At 51.4% G+C, this 11,965-nt stretch overlaps 8 non-coding genes across 8 annotated transcripts; all 8 read left to right on the forward strand.

Moving 5' to 3' along the window:
• Positions 1-152: 152 nt before the first annotated feature.
• Positions 153-224, forward strand: TRNAP-UGG (transfer RNA proline (anticodon UGG)). The gene has a single exon. It is a non-coding gene; the product is annotated as a tRNA-Pro (tRNA).
• A 150-nt stretch (positions 225-374) lies between these two features.
• On the forward strand, positions 375-446 carry TRNAP-AGG (transfer RNA proline (anticodon AGG)). The gene has a single exon. It is a non-coding gene; the product is annotated as a tRNA-Pro (tRNA).
• Positions 447-588: 142 nt separating this feature from the next.
• Positions 589-660, forward strand: TRNAP-UGG (transfer RNA proline (anticodon UGG)). Its single transcript has one exon. It is a non-coding gene; the product is annotated as a tRNA-Pro (tRNA).
• A 197-nt stretch (positions 661-857) lies between these two features.
• TRNAP-AGG (transfer RNA proline (anticodon AGG)) lies at positions 858-929 on the forward strand. Its single transcript has one exon. It is a non-coding gene; the product is annotated as a tRNA-Pro (tRNA).
• Positions 930-1,043: 114 nt separating this feature from the next.
• TRNAP-CGG (transfer RNA proline (anticodon CGG)) lies at positions 1,044-1,115 on the forward strand. The gene has a single exon. It is a non-coding gene; the product is annotated as a tRNA-Pro (tRNA).
• Positions 1,116-1,437: 322 nt separating this feature from the next.
• On the forward strand, positions 1,438-1,509 carry TRNAP-UGG (transfer RNA proline (anticodon UGG)). Its single transcript has one exon. It is a non-coding gene; the product is annotated as a tRNA-Pro (tRNA).
• A 150-nt stretch (positions 1,510-1,659) lies between these two features.
• Positions 1,660-1,731, forward strand: TRNAP-AGG (transfer RNA proline (anticodon AGG)). Its single transcript has one exon. It is a non-coding gene; the product is annotated as a tRNA-Pro (tRNA).
• Positions 1,732-1,873: 142 nt separating this feature from the next.
• On the forward strand, positions 1,874-1,945 carry TRNAP-UGG (transfer RNA proline (anticodon UGG)). The gene has a single exon. It is a non-coding gene; the product is annotated as a tRNA-Pro (tRNA).
• The last annotated feature ends 10,020 nt before the right edge of the window (positions 1,946-11,965 follow it).

An 11,965-nucleotide genomic window follows, 5' to 3' on the forward strand; every position in this document is an offset into this window, starting at 1 on the left:
TAAGTGATGGGGGTCGGCTCGTTGGTCTAGGGGTATGATTCTCGTCTGGGTTCAAATCCCGGATGAGCCCTGGTTTTAAAAACTGTGCAAAGAAAATTGATGTTGGCGCTAGAAAAAGGCACAAGGGGAAAACGACAAGGGTTTACCCGGTCGGCTCGTTGGTCTAGGGGTATGATTCTCGCTTTGGGTGCGAGAGGTCCCGGGTTCAAATCCCGGACGAGCCCGTTTGCCCTCTTTTGACAGAACTCCTCCTTTTCCACTTTGGTGAGTTGGACTTAGTGTGTTGCGATAGCAGCCCCTCCAACTTCAGGTTTACTGAAATGCTTGAATAAATATGGTGCGAGCAAAGCATCACACAGCCGTTCTGTTGCCTTGGCTCGTTGGTCTAGGGGTATGATTCTCGCTTAGGGTGCGAGAGGTCCCGGGTTCAAATCCCGGACGAGCCCGCTCCTCTCTTTTTGATGGCACAAAAGTTTGTTCATTTCCGTGGTTTCCTTGTGCAGTTTTCCCCTTTGTGCTTTTTTCTAGCCCCAGTATGGGACTCAAGGGAGGTCTCAAAAGGGGGCCTGGTGCCTCATTGTCCCGATCGGCTCGTTGGTCTAGGGGTATGATTCTCGCTTTGGGTGTGAGAGGTCCCGGGTTCAAATCCCGGACGAGCCCTGCCGGGAGTTCTTCTGACTTGCCTTCTGGCAAGTCATGCATGGAAAAGCTTATCAGCAGTCTGTTTGCTGTCGCAGTACCGCAGATTAGAGACTTTTGTGCCTTTGGAAGGGAGGCTGAGTCAAAGAGGCGGCATCAAAGATCCCACTAGATGGGTAACCCTAACCCTAACCCTAACCCTAAGTGATGGGGTCGTCGGCTCGTTGGTCTAGGGGTATGATTCTCGCTTAGGGTGCGAGAGGTCCCGGGTTCAAATCCCGGACGAGCCCTAGCTTATCGTGATGATAGCTGCGCTTGGCTTTTATGCGCCAATGGCCCAACACCACACAGCCTGCAAAGGCCAGGCAGTCTGACGCTCCAGCCGACGGTGACAGCGGCAGTTTGGCTCGTTGGTCTAGGGGTATGATTCTCGCTTCGGGTGCGAGAGGTCCCGGGTTCAAATCCCGGACGAGCCCTGCCGGGAGTTCTTTTGACTTGCCTTGTTGGCAAGCATGGAAAAGCTTTTCCTCAGTCTGTTTGCTGTCGCAGATGGCAGTGTTTGGCGACGAGTCTTCTTTTTTTTTTTTCTTCCGAGTACCGCAGATTGGTAAGTGAGTACTAGATTTTTTACCAGTACCAGATGGGTAAGTGATGGGGGGTCGGCTCGTTGGTCTAGGGGTATGATTCTCGTCTGGGTTCAAATCCCGGATGAGCCCTGGTTTTAAAAACTGTGCAAAGAAAATTGATGTTGGCGCTAGAAAAAGGCACAAGGGGAAAACGACAAGGGTTTGCCCGGTCGGCTCGTTGGTCTAGGGGTATGATTCTCGCTTTGGGTGCGAGAGGTCCCGGGTTCAAATCCCGGACGAGCCCGTTTGCCCTCTTTTGACAGAACTCCTCCTTTTCCACTTTGGTGAGTTGGACTTAGTGTGTTGCGATAGCAGCCCCTCCAACTTCAGGTTTACTGAAATGCTTGAATAAATGTGGTGCGAGCAAAGCATCACACAGCCGTTCTGTTGCCTTGGCTCGTTGGTCTAGGGGTATGATTCTCGCTTAGGGTGCGAGAGGTCCCGGGTTCAAATCCCGGACGAGCCCGCTCCTCTCTTTTTGATGGCACAAAAGTTTGTTCATTTCCGTGGTTTCCTTGTGCAGTTTTCCCCTTTGTGCTTTTTTCTAGCCCCAGTATGGGACTCAAGGGAGGTCTCAAAAGGGGGCCTGGTGCCTCATTGTCCCGATCGGCTCGTTGGTCTAGGGGTATGATTCTCGCTTTGGGTGTGAGAGGTCCCGGGTTCAAATCCCGGACGAGCCCTGCCGGGAGTTCTTCTGACTTGCCTTCTGGCAAGTCATGCATGGAAAAGCTTATCAGTAGAGATGAGCGAACACTAAAATGTTCGAGGTTCGAAATCCGATTCGAACAGCCGCTCAATGTTCGTGTGTTCGAACGGGTTTCGAACCCCATTATAGTCTATGGGGAACAGATACTCGTTAAGGGGGAAACCCAAATCCGTGTCTGGAGGGTCACCAAGTCCACTATGACACCCCAGGAAATGATGCCAACACCTCTGGAATGACACTGGGACAGCAGGGGAAGCATGTCTGGGGGCATCTAACACACCAAAGACCCTCTATTACCCCAACATCACAGCCTAACAACTACACACTTTACACACTCAATACCACCTCTCTGACAGTAGGAAAACACCTTGAAACATGTGTATTTGGCACTTGCAGTGAGGAGAGCTTGTCACCAGCAGTGAATTTGGCCCTTGTAGTAAGTTGAGGTTGGCACCAACATTTGTTTTGAAAATCAGGGTGGATTGAGCCTCTAACCAGCAGAGTTTGGGCAAATTCATGGTGGAGGGAGCCTCTAAAAACCCCAGTTTGGACCAATTCATGGTGGAGGGAGACTCTAAAAACCCCAGTTTGGACCAATTCATGGTGGAGGGAGCCTCTAAAAACCCCAGTTTGGACCAATTCATGGTGGAGGGAGCCTCTAACCAGCCCAGTTTGGGCAAATTCATGGTGGAGGGAGCCTCTAACCAGCCCAGTTTGGACCAATTAATGGTGGAGGGAGCCTCTAACCAGCCCAGTTTGGACCAATTAATGGTGGAGGGAGCCTCTAACCACCCCAGTTTGGACCAATTCATGGTGGAGGGAGCCTCTAACCAGCCCAGTTTGGACCAATTCATGGTGGAGGGAGCCTCTAAAAAACCCAGTTTGGACCAATTCATGGTGGAGGGAGCCTCTAAACAGCCCAGTTTGGGCAAATTCATGGTGGAGGGAGCCTCTAACCACCCCAGTTTGGACCAATTCATGGTGGAGGGAGCCTCTAAACAGCCAAGTTTGGACCAATTCATGGTGAAGGGAGCCTCTAAAAACCCGTTTGGACCAATTCATGGTGGAGGGAGCCTCTAACCAGCCCAGTTTGGGCAAATTCATGGTGGAGGGAGCCTCTAAACAGCCCAGTTTGGGCAAATTCATGGTGGAGGGAGCCTCTAACCAGCCCAGTTTGGACCAATTCATGGTGGAGGGAGCCTCTAACCAGCCCAGTTTGGGCAAATTCATGGTGGAGGGAGCCTCTAAACAGCCCAGTTTGGGCAAATTCATGGTGGAGGGAGCCTCTAACCAGCCCAGTTTGGACCAATTCATGGTGGAGGGAGCCTCTAACCAGCCCAGTTTGGGCAAATTCATGGTGGAGGGAGCCTCTAAACAGCCCAGTTTGGGCAAATTCATGGTGGAGGGAGCCTCTAACCAGCCCAGTTTGGACCAATTAATGGTGGAGGGAGCCTCTAAACAGCCAAGTTTTGGGAAATTCATGGTGGAGGGAGCCTCTAACCAGCCCAGTTTGGACCAATTCATGGTGGAGGGAGCCTCTAACCAGCCCAGTTTGGACCAATTCATGGTGGAGGGAGCCTCTAAACAGCCCAGTTTGGGCAAATTCATGGTGGAGGGAGCCTCTAAAAAACCCAGTTTGGACCAATTCATGGTGGAGGGAGCCTCTAATTAGCCCAGTTTGGACCAATTAATTGTGGAGGGAGCCTCTAACCAGCCCAGTTTGGACCAATTAATGGTGGAGGGAGCCTCTAACCACCCCAGTTTGGGCAAATTCATGGTGGAGGGAGCCTCTAACCAGCCCAGTTTGGACCAATTAATGGTGGAGGGAGCCTCTAAACAGCCAAGTTTTGGGAAATTCATGGTGGAGGGAGCCTCTAACCAGCCCAGTTTGGACCAATTCATGGTGGAGGGAGCCTCTAAACAGCCCAGTTTGGGCAAATTCATGGTGGAGGGAGCCTCTAACCAGCCAAGTTTGGACCAATTCATGGTGAAGGGAGCCTCTAAAAACCCGTTTGGACCAATTCATGGTGGAGGGAGCCTCTAACCAGCCCAGTTTGGGCAAATTCATGGTGGAGGGAGCCTCTAAACAGCCCAGTTTGGGCAAATTCATGGTGGAGTTAGCCTCTAACCAGCCCAGTTTGGACCAATTCATGGTGGAGGGAGCCTCTAACCAGCCCAGTTTGGGCAAATTCATGGTGGAGGGAGCCTCTAAACAGCCCAGTTTGGGCAAATTCATGGTGGAGGGAGCCTCTAACCAGCCCAGTTTGGACCAATTAATGGTGGAGGGAGCCTCTAACCAGCCCAGTTTGGGCAAATTCATGGTGGAGGGAGCCTCTAAACAGCCCAGTTTGGGCAAATTCAGGGTGGAGGGAGCCTCTAACCAGCCCAGTTTGGACCAATTCATGGTGGAGGGAGCCTCTAACCAGCCCAGTTTGGGCAAATTCATGGTGGAGGGAGCCTCTAAACAGCCCAGTTTGGGCAAATTCATGGTGGAGGGAGCCTCTAACCAGCCCAGTTTGGACCAATTAATGGTGGAGGGAGCCTCTAAACAGCCAAGTTTTGGGAAATTCATGGTGGAGGGAGCCTCTAACCAGCCCAGTTTGGACCAATTCATGGTGGAGGGAGCCTCTAAACAGCCCAGTTTGGGCAAATTCATGGTGGAGGGAGCCTCTAAACAGCCAAGTTTGGACCAATTCATGGTGAAGGGAGCCTCTAAAAACCCGTTTGGACCAATTCATGGTGGAGGGAGCCTCTAACCAGCCCAGTTTGGGCAAATTCATGGTGGAGGGAGCCTCTAAACAGCCCAGTTTGGGCAAATTCATGGTGGAGGGAGCCTCTAACCAGCCCAGTTTGGACCAATTCATGGTGGAGGGAGCCTCTAACCAGCCCAGTTTGGGCAAATTCATGGTGGAGGGAGCCTCTAAACAGCCCAGTTTGGGCAAATTCATGGTGGAGGGAGCCTCTAACCAGCCCAGTTTGGACCAATTAATGGTGGAGGGAGCCTCTAAACAGCCAAGTTTTGGGAAATTCATGGTGGAGGGAGCCTCTAACCAGCCCAGTTTGGACCAATTCATGGTGGAGGGAGCCTCTAACCAGCCCAGTTTGGACCAATTCATGGTGGAGGGAGCCTCTAAACAGCCCAGTTTGGGCAAATTCATAGTGGAGGGAGCCTCTAAAAAACCCAGTTTGGACCAATTCATGGTGGAGGGAGCCTCTAATTAGCCCAGTTTGGACCAATTAATTGTGGAGGGAGCCTCTAACCAGCCCAGTTTGGACCAATTAATGGTGGAGGGAGCCTCTAACCACCCCAGTTTGGGCAAATTCATGGTGGAGGGAGCCTCTAACCAGCCCAGTTTGGACCAATTAATGGTGGAGGGAGCCTCTAAACAGCCAAGTTTTGGGAAATTCATGGTGGAGGGAGCCTCTAACCAGCCCAGTTTGGACCAATTCATGGTGGAGGGAGCCTCTAAACAGCCCAGTTTGGGCAAATTCATGGTGGAGGGAGCCTCTAAAAAACCCAGTTTGGACCAATTCATGGTGGAGGGAGCCTCTAATTAGCCCAGTTTGGACCAATTAATTGTGGAGGGAGCCTCTAACCAGCCCAGTTTGGACCAATTCATGGTGGAGGGAGCCTCTAACCAGCCCAGTTTGGGCAAATTCATGGTGGAGGGAGCCTCTAAACAGCCCAGTTTGGGCAAATTCATGGTGGAGGGAGCCTCTAACCAGCCCAGTTTGGACCAATTAATGGTGGAGGGAGCCTCTAAACAGCCAAGTTTTGGGAAATTCATGGTGGAGGGAGCCTCTAACCAGCCCAGTTTGGACCAATTCATGGTGGAGGGAGCCTCTAAACAGCCCAGTTTGGGCAAATTCATGGTGGAGGGAGCCTCTAAACAGCCAAGTTTGGACCAATTCATGGTGAAGGGAGCCTCTAAAAACCCGTTTGGACCAATTCATGGTGGAGGGAGCCTCTAACCAGCCCAGTTTGGGCAAATTCATGGTGGAGGGAGCCTCTAAACAGCCCAGTTTGGGCAAATTCATGGTGGAGGGAGCCTCTAACCAGCCCAGTTTGGACCAATTCATGGTGGAGGGAGCCTCTAACCAGCCCAGTTTGGGCAAATTCATGGTGGAGGGAGCCTCTAAACAGCCCAGTTTGGGCAAATTCATGGTGGAGGGAGCCTCTAACCAGCCAGTTTGGACCAATTAATGGTGGAGGGAGCCTCTAAACAGCCAAGTTTTGGGAAATTCATGGTGGAGGGAGCCTCTAACCAGCCCAGTTTGGACCAATTCATGGTGGAGGGAGCCTCTAACCAGCCCAGTTTGGACCAATTCATGGTGGAGGGAGCCTCTAAACAGCCCAGTTTGGGCAAATTCATGGTGGAGGGAGCCTCTAAAAAACCCAGTTTGGACCAATTCATGGTGGAGGGAGCCTCTAATTAGCCCAGTTTGGACCAATTAATTGTGGAGGGAGCCTCTAACCAGCCCAGTTTGGACCAATTAATGGTGGAGGGAGCCTCTAACCACCCCAGTTTGGGCAAATTCATGGTGGAGGGAGCCTCTAACCAGCCCAGTTTGGACCAATTAATGGTGGAGGGAGCCTCTAAACAGCCAAGTTTTGGGAAATTCATGGTGGAGGGAGCCTCTAACCAGCCCAGTTTGGACCAATTCATGGTGGAGGGAGCCTCTAAACAGCCCAGTTTGGGCAAATTCATGGTGGAGGGAGCCTCTAAAAAACCCAGTTTGGACCAATTCATGGTGGAGGGAGCCTCTAATTAGCCCAGTTTGGACCAATTAATTGTGGAGGGAGCCTCTAACCAGCCAGTTTGGGCAAATTCATGGTGGAGGGAGCCTCTAACCAGCCCAGTTTGGACCAATTCATGGTGGAGGGAGCCTCTAACCAGCCCAGTTTGGACCAATTCATGGTGGAGGGAGCCTCTAAAAAACCCAGTTTGGACCAATTCATGGTGGAGGGAGCCTCTAAACAGCCCAGTTTGGGCAAATTCATGGTGGAAGGAGCCTCTAACCAGCAGAGTTGTGGGAAAGCAGGGTGGAGGGAGCCTCTAACCAGCAGAGTTGGTGGAAATCAGGGTGGAGGGAGCCTCTAACCAGCAGAGTTGGGGGAAATCATGTTGGAGGGAGCCTAGTATTAGCAGAATTGTGCAACGCTTATGGTGGATGAGTATGAGGATGCGGAGGAATTGGAGAGGTTGAGTACAGACATGGAGTTTCATGTTGGGGTGCTTTACACAGGTGGGCACAAAAATGAAGGCTCTATCCAGTGGTGGTTCATTTTTATCAAAGTGAGCCGGTCGGCACTCTCAGCTGACAGACGGGTGCGCTTGTCAGTGATGATGCCACCGGCTGCACTGAACACCCTCTCAGATAGGACGCTGGCGGCAGGACAGGACAGCACCTCCAAGGCATATAGGGCAAGTTCAAGCCACAGGTCCAACTTCGACACCCAATACGTGTAGGGCGCAGAGGGGTCGGAGAGGACAGGGCTGTGGTCGGAAAGGTATTCCCGCAACATGCGCCTATACTTCTCACGCCTGGTGACACTAGGACCCTCCGTGGCGGCACTTTGGCGAGGGGGTGCCATCAAGGTGTCCCAGACCTTAGACAGTGTGCCCCTCGTTTGTGTGGACCGGTGAGAACTTGGTTGCCTACTGGAGGAACTGCCCTCCCTGCCGCCAACGTCACATGCTGGAAACATCTCCATCATATTCTGCACCAATTGCCTGTGGCAAGCATTGATGCGATTGGCCCTCCCCTCTACCGGAATAAAAGACGAGATGTTGTTTTTATACCGGGGGTCAAGGATAGCAAAGATCCAGTACTGGTTGTCCTCCATGATTTTGACAATACGCTTGTCGGTTGTAAAGCACCCCAACATGAACTCAGCCATGTCTGCCACAGTGTTAGTTGGCATGACTCCTCTGGCCCCACCGGAAAGTTCAATCTCCATTTCCTCCTCATCCTCCATGTCTACCCATCCGCGCTGCAACAATGGGACGATTCGAAGTTGCCCGGAAGCCTCCTGTATCACCATCACATCATCGGACAACTCTTCTCCTCCTCCTCCTCCTCCTCCTCCTCCATTAAACGCAGTGAAGCGGACAGATGTGTGGACCTACTCTCCAGCTGTGACGGATCGGATGCTATCCCTAACTCCTCTGTGTGATCTGAGTTATCCCTGATGTCAATCAGGGATTCTCTCAGAACACACAAGAGCGGGATTGTAAGGCTCACCATCGCATCCTCAGAGCTCACCCTCCTTGTGGACTCCTCAAAGACCCGTAGGATGTCACAAAGGTCTCTCATCCATGGCCACTCATGGATGTGAAACTGAGGCAGCTGACTTTGTGGCACCCTAGGGTTTTGTAGCTGGTATTCCATCAAAGGTCTCTGCTGCTCAACCACTCTATTCAACATCTGAAACGTTGAGTTCCAGCGTGTGGGGACGTCGCACAAAAGCCGGTGTTGTGGCACATGCAGGCGTTGCTGGAGAGATTTTAAGCTAGCAGCGGCTACTGTCGACTTGCGAAAGTGGGCGCACATGCGCCGCACTTTCACCAGTAGCTCTGGAACATTGGGGTAGCTCTTTAGGAAACGTTGCACCACTAGGTTGAAGACGTGGGCCAGGCATGGAACATGTTGGAGTCCGGCAAGCTCCAGAGCTGCTACCAGGTTCCGGCCGTTATCACAAACGACCATGCCTGGGCCCAGGTGCAGCGGCTCAAACCATATTGCCGTCTCATCGAGGAGGGCATCCCTCACCTCGGAGGCAGTGTGCTGTCTGTCCCCCAAGCTGATCAGCTTCAGCACAGCCTGCTGACGTCTACCAACGCCAGTGCTGCAACGTTTCCAACTCGTAGCTGGGGTCAATCTAACAGCGGAGGAGGAGGCGGTGGCGGAGGAGGAGGCGGTGGCGGAGGAGGAGGCGGTAGAGGAGGAGGAGGAGGGGGGTGTTCTTCTCGTGTCCCTGCCAGGAATGTTAGGCGGGGAGACGAGGTACACCGGGCCAGTTTGGGAAGCAGTCCCAGCCTCAACTACATTCACCCAGTGTGCCGTCAGTGAAATGTAGCGTCCCTGTCCGCATGCACTTGTCCACGCGTCGGTGGTCAAGTGGACCTTTGTGCAAAGCGCGGAACTAAGGGCCCGCCTGATGTTGAGTGACACGTGCTGGTGCAAGGCGGGGACGGCACACCGGGAGAAGTAGTGACGGCTAGGGACGGCATAGCGAGGTGCCGCAGTTGCCATCAGGTCCAGGAAGGCGGGAGTTTCAACAAGCCGGAACGCCAACATCTCCTGGGCCAGCAGTTTAGCGATGTTGGCGTTCAAGGCTTGCGCGTGTGGGTGGTTAGCAGTGTATTTCTGCCGCCGCTCCAATGTCTGAGAGATGGTGGGTTGTTGTAAAGAAACGCCTGATGGTGCCTTTGATGGTGCAGGAGAAGGAGATAAGACAGGACCAGGGGAGGATGAGGTAGAAGTCAACAAAGTGGCGGAGGCAGATGAAGTGGTGTCCTGGCTCGTCCTCTGGAGTGCATCGCCAGCACAGTCAGCAGTGGCAGTGGCAGAGGCAGAGGCAGTGGCAGTGGCGTGAACGGCAGGCGGCCTTTGTCCTGCCGTTGCTGCCTGCCACTGATTCCAGTGCTTGGATTCCAAATGACGGCGCATTGAAGTGGTGGACAGGTTGCTCTTCTCAGAGCCCCTAATCAATTTCGAGAGGCAAATTGTGCAGACAACACTATATCTGTCCTCGGCGCATTCCTTGAAAAAACTCCACACCTTCGAGAAACGTGCCCTCGAGGAGGTGGGAGTTTTTCGGGGCTGGGTACGAACTGGAACATCTTGGGAGATTCCGGGTGTGGCCTGGCTTCGCCTAAGCTGCTGACCTCTGCCTCTGCCTCTAGCTACCCTTTTTGGTGCTGCACCTGCCTCAACATCCACACTACTTTCCCCGCTTGACATCCCCCCTGTCCAGGTCGGGTCAGTGTCCTCATCATCCACCACTTCCTCTTCCAACTCCTGTCTCATCTCCTCCTCCCGCACAATGCGCCGGTCAACTGGATGCCCTGACGGGCAACTGCGTCACATCATCGTCGATGAGGGTGGGTTGCTGGTCATCCACCACCAAATCGAACGGAGATGGAGGAGACTCTAGTGTTTGAGCATCTGGACACAGATGCTCCTCTGTTAGGTTCGTGGAATCGTGACGTGGAGAGGCAGGTTGAGGGGACAATGAAAGGAGCGGAGAACAGCTCTGGGGAGCAGGGACAGTTTGGGTTATTGTTCTGTAAAGCTTCGGAATTTTGGGAGGAAGGAAGACAAGACTGTTGGGTAATAGGAGGAGAGGAGGCAGAGTCTGACTGGCTGCTGGACAATGTGCTGTAAGCGTTCTCTGACAGCCATTGCAAGACCTGTTCCTGGTTCTCGGGCCTACTAAGGTTTGTACCCTGCAGTTTAGTTAATGTGGCAAGCAACCCTGGCACTGTGGAGTGGCGCAATGCTTGCTGCCCCACAGGAGTAGGCACGGGACGCCCTGTGGCTTCACTGCTACCTTGCTCCCCAGAACCATTCCCCCGACCTCGCCCACGGCCTCGTCCACGTCCCTTTCCGGGAGCCTTGCGCATTTTGAATTCCTAGTTAGAAATTGGCACTGTATACCAGTAGTAAAAATTGTGGGTGCACGTAACCCCAATATATTCTTTGAATTCCCAGTCAGAAACTGGCACTATATGGCAGTAGCAAGAAATGAGGGTATTTGTATTCCCAATATACTCTTTGAATTCCCAGTCAGACAATGGCACTGTATACCAGTAGTAAAAATTGTGGGTGCACGTAACCCCAATATATTCTTTGAATTCCCAGTCAGAAACTGGCACTATATGGCAGTAGCAAGAAATGAGGGTATTTGTATTCCCAATATACTCTTTGAATTCCCAGTCAGACAATGGCACTGTATACCAGTAGTAAAAATTGTGGGTGCACGTAACCCCAATATATTCTTTGAATTCCCAGTCAGAAACTGGCACTATATGGCAGTAGCAAGAAATGAGGGTATTTGTATTCCCAATATACTCTTTGAATTCCCAGTCAGACAATGGCACTGTATACCAGTAGTAAAAATTGTGGGTGCACGTAACCCCAATATATTCTTTGAATTCCCAGTCAGAAACTGGCACTATATGGCAGTAGCAAGAAATGAGGGTATTTGTATTCCCAATATACTCTTTGAATTCCCAGTCAGACAATGGCACTGTATACCAGTAGTAAAAATTGTGGGTGCACGTAACCCCAATATATTCTTTGAATTCCCAGTCAGAAACTGGCACTATATAGCAGTAGCAAGAAATGAGGGTATTTGTATTCCCAATATACTCTTTGAATTCCCAGTCAGACATGGCACTGTATACCAGTAGTAAAAATTGTGGGTGCACGTAACCCCAATATATTCTTTGAATTCCCAGTCAGAAACTGGCACTATATGGCAGTAGCAAGAAATGAGGGTATTTGTATTCCCAATATACTCTTTGAATTCCCAGTCAGACAATGGCACTGTATACCAGTAGTAAAAATTGTGGGTGCACGTAACCCCAATATATTCTTTGAATTACCAGTCAGAACTGGCACTATATGGCAGTAGCAAGAAATGAGGGTATTTATAACCCCAATATATTCTTTGAATTCCCAGTCAGACAATGGCACTGTATACCAGTAGTAAAAATTGTGGGTGCACGTAACCCCAATATATTCTTTGAATTCCAGTCAGAAACTGGCACTATATGGCAGTAGCAAGAAATGAGGGTATTTGTATTCCCAATATACTCTTTGAATTCCCAGTCAGACAATGGCACTGTATACCAGTAGTAAAAATTGTGGGTGCACGTAACCCCAATATATTCTTTGAATTCCCAGTCAGAACTGGCACTATATGGCAGTAGCAAGAAATGAGGGTATTTGTATTCCCAATATACTCTTTGAATTCCCAGTCAGA

Source organism: Leptodactylus fuscus, chromosome 6, assembly GCF_031893055.1.
Source record: "Leptodactylus fuscus isolate aLepFus1 chromosome 6, aLepFus1.hap2, whole genome shotgun sequence".
NCBI classification, from domain to species: Eukaryota; Metazoa; Chordata; class Amphibia; order Anura; family Leptodactylidae; genus Leptodactylus; species Leptodactylus fuscus.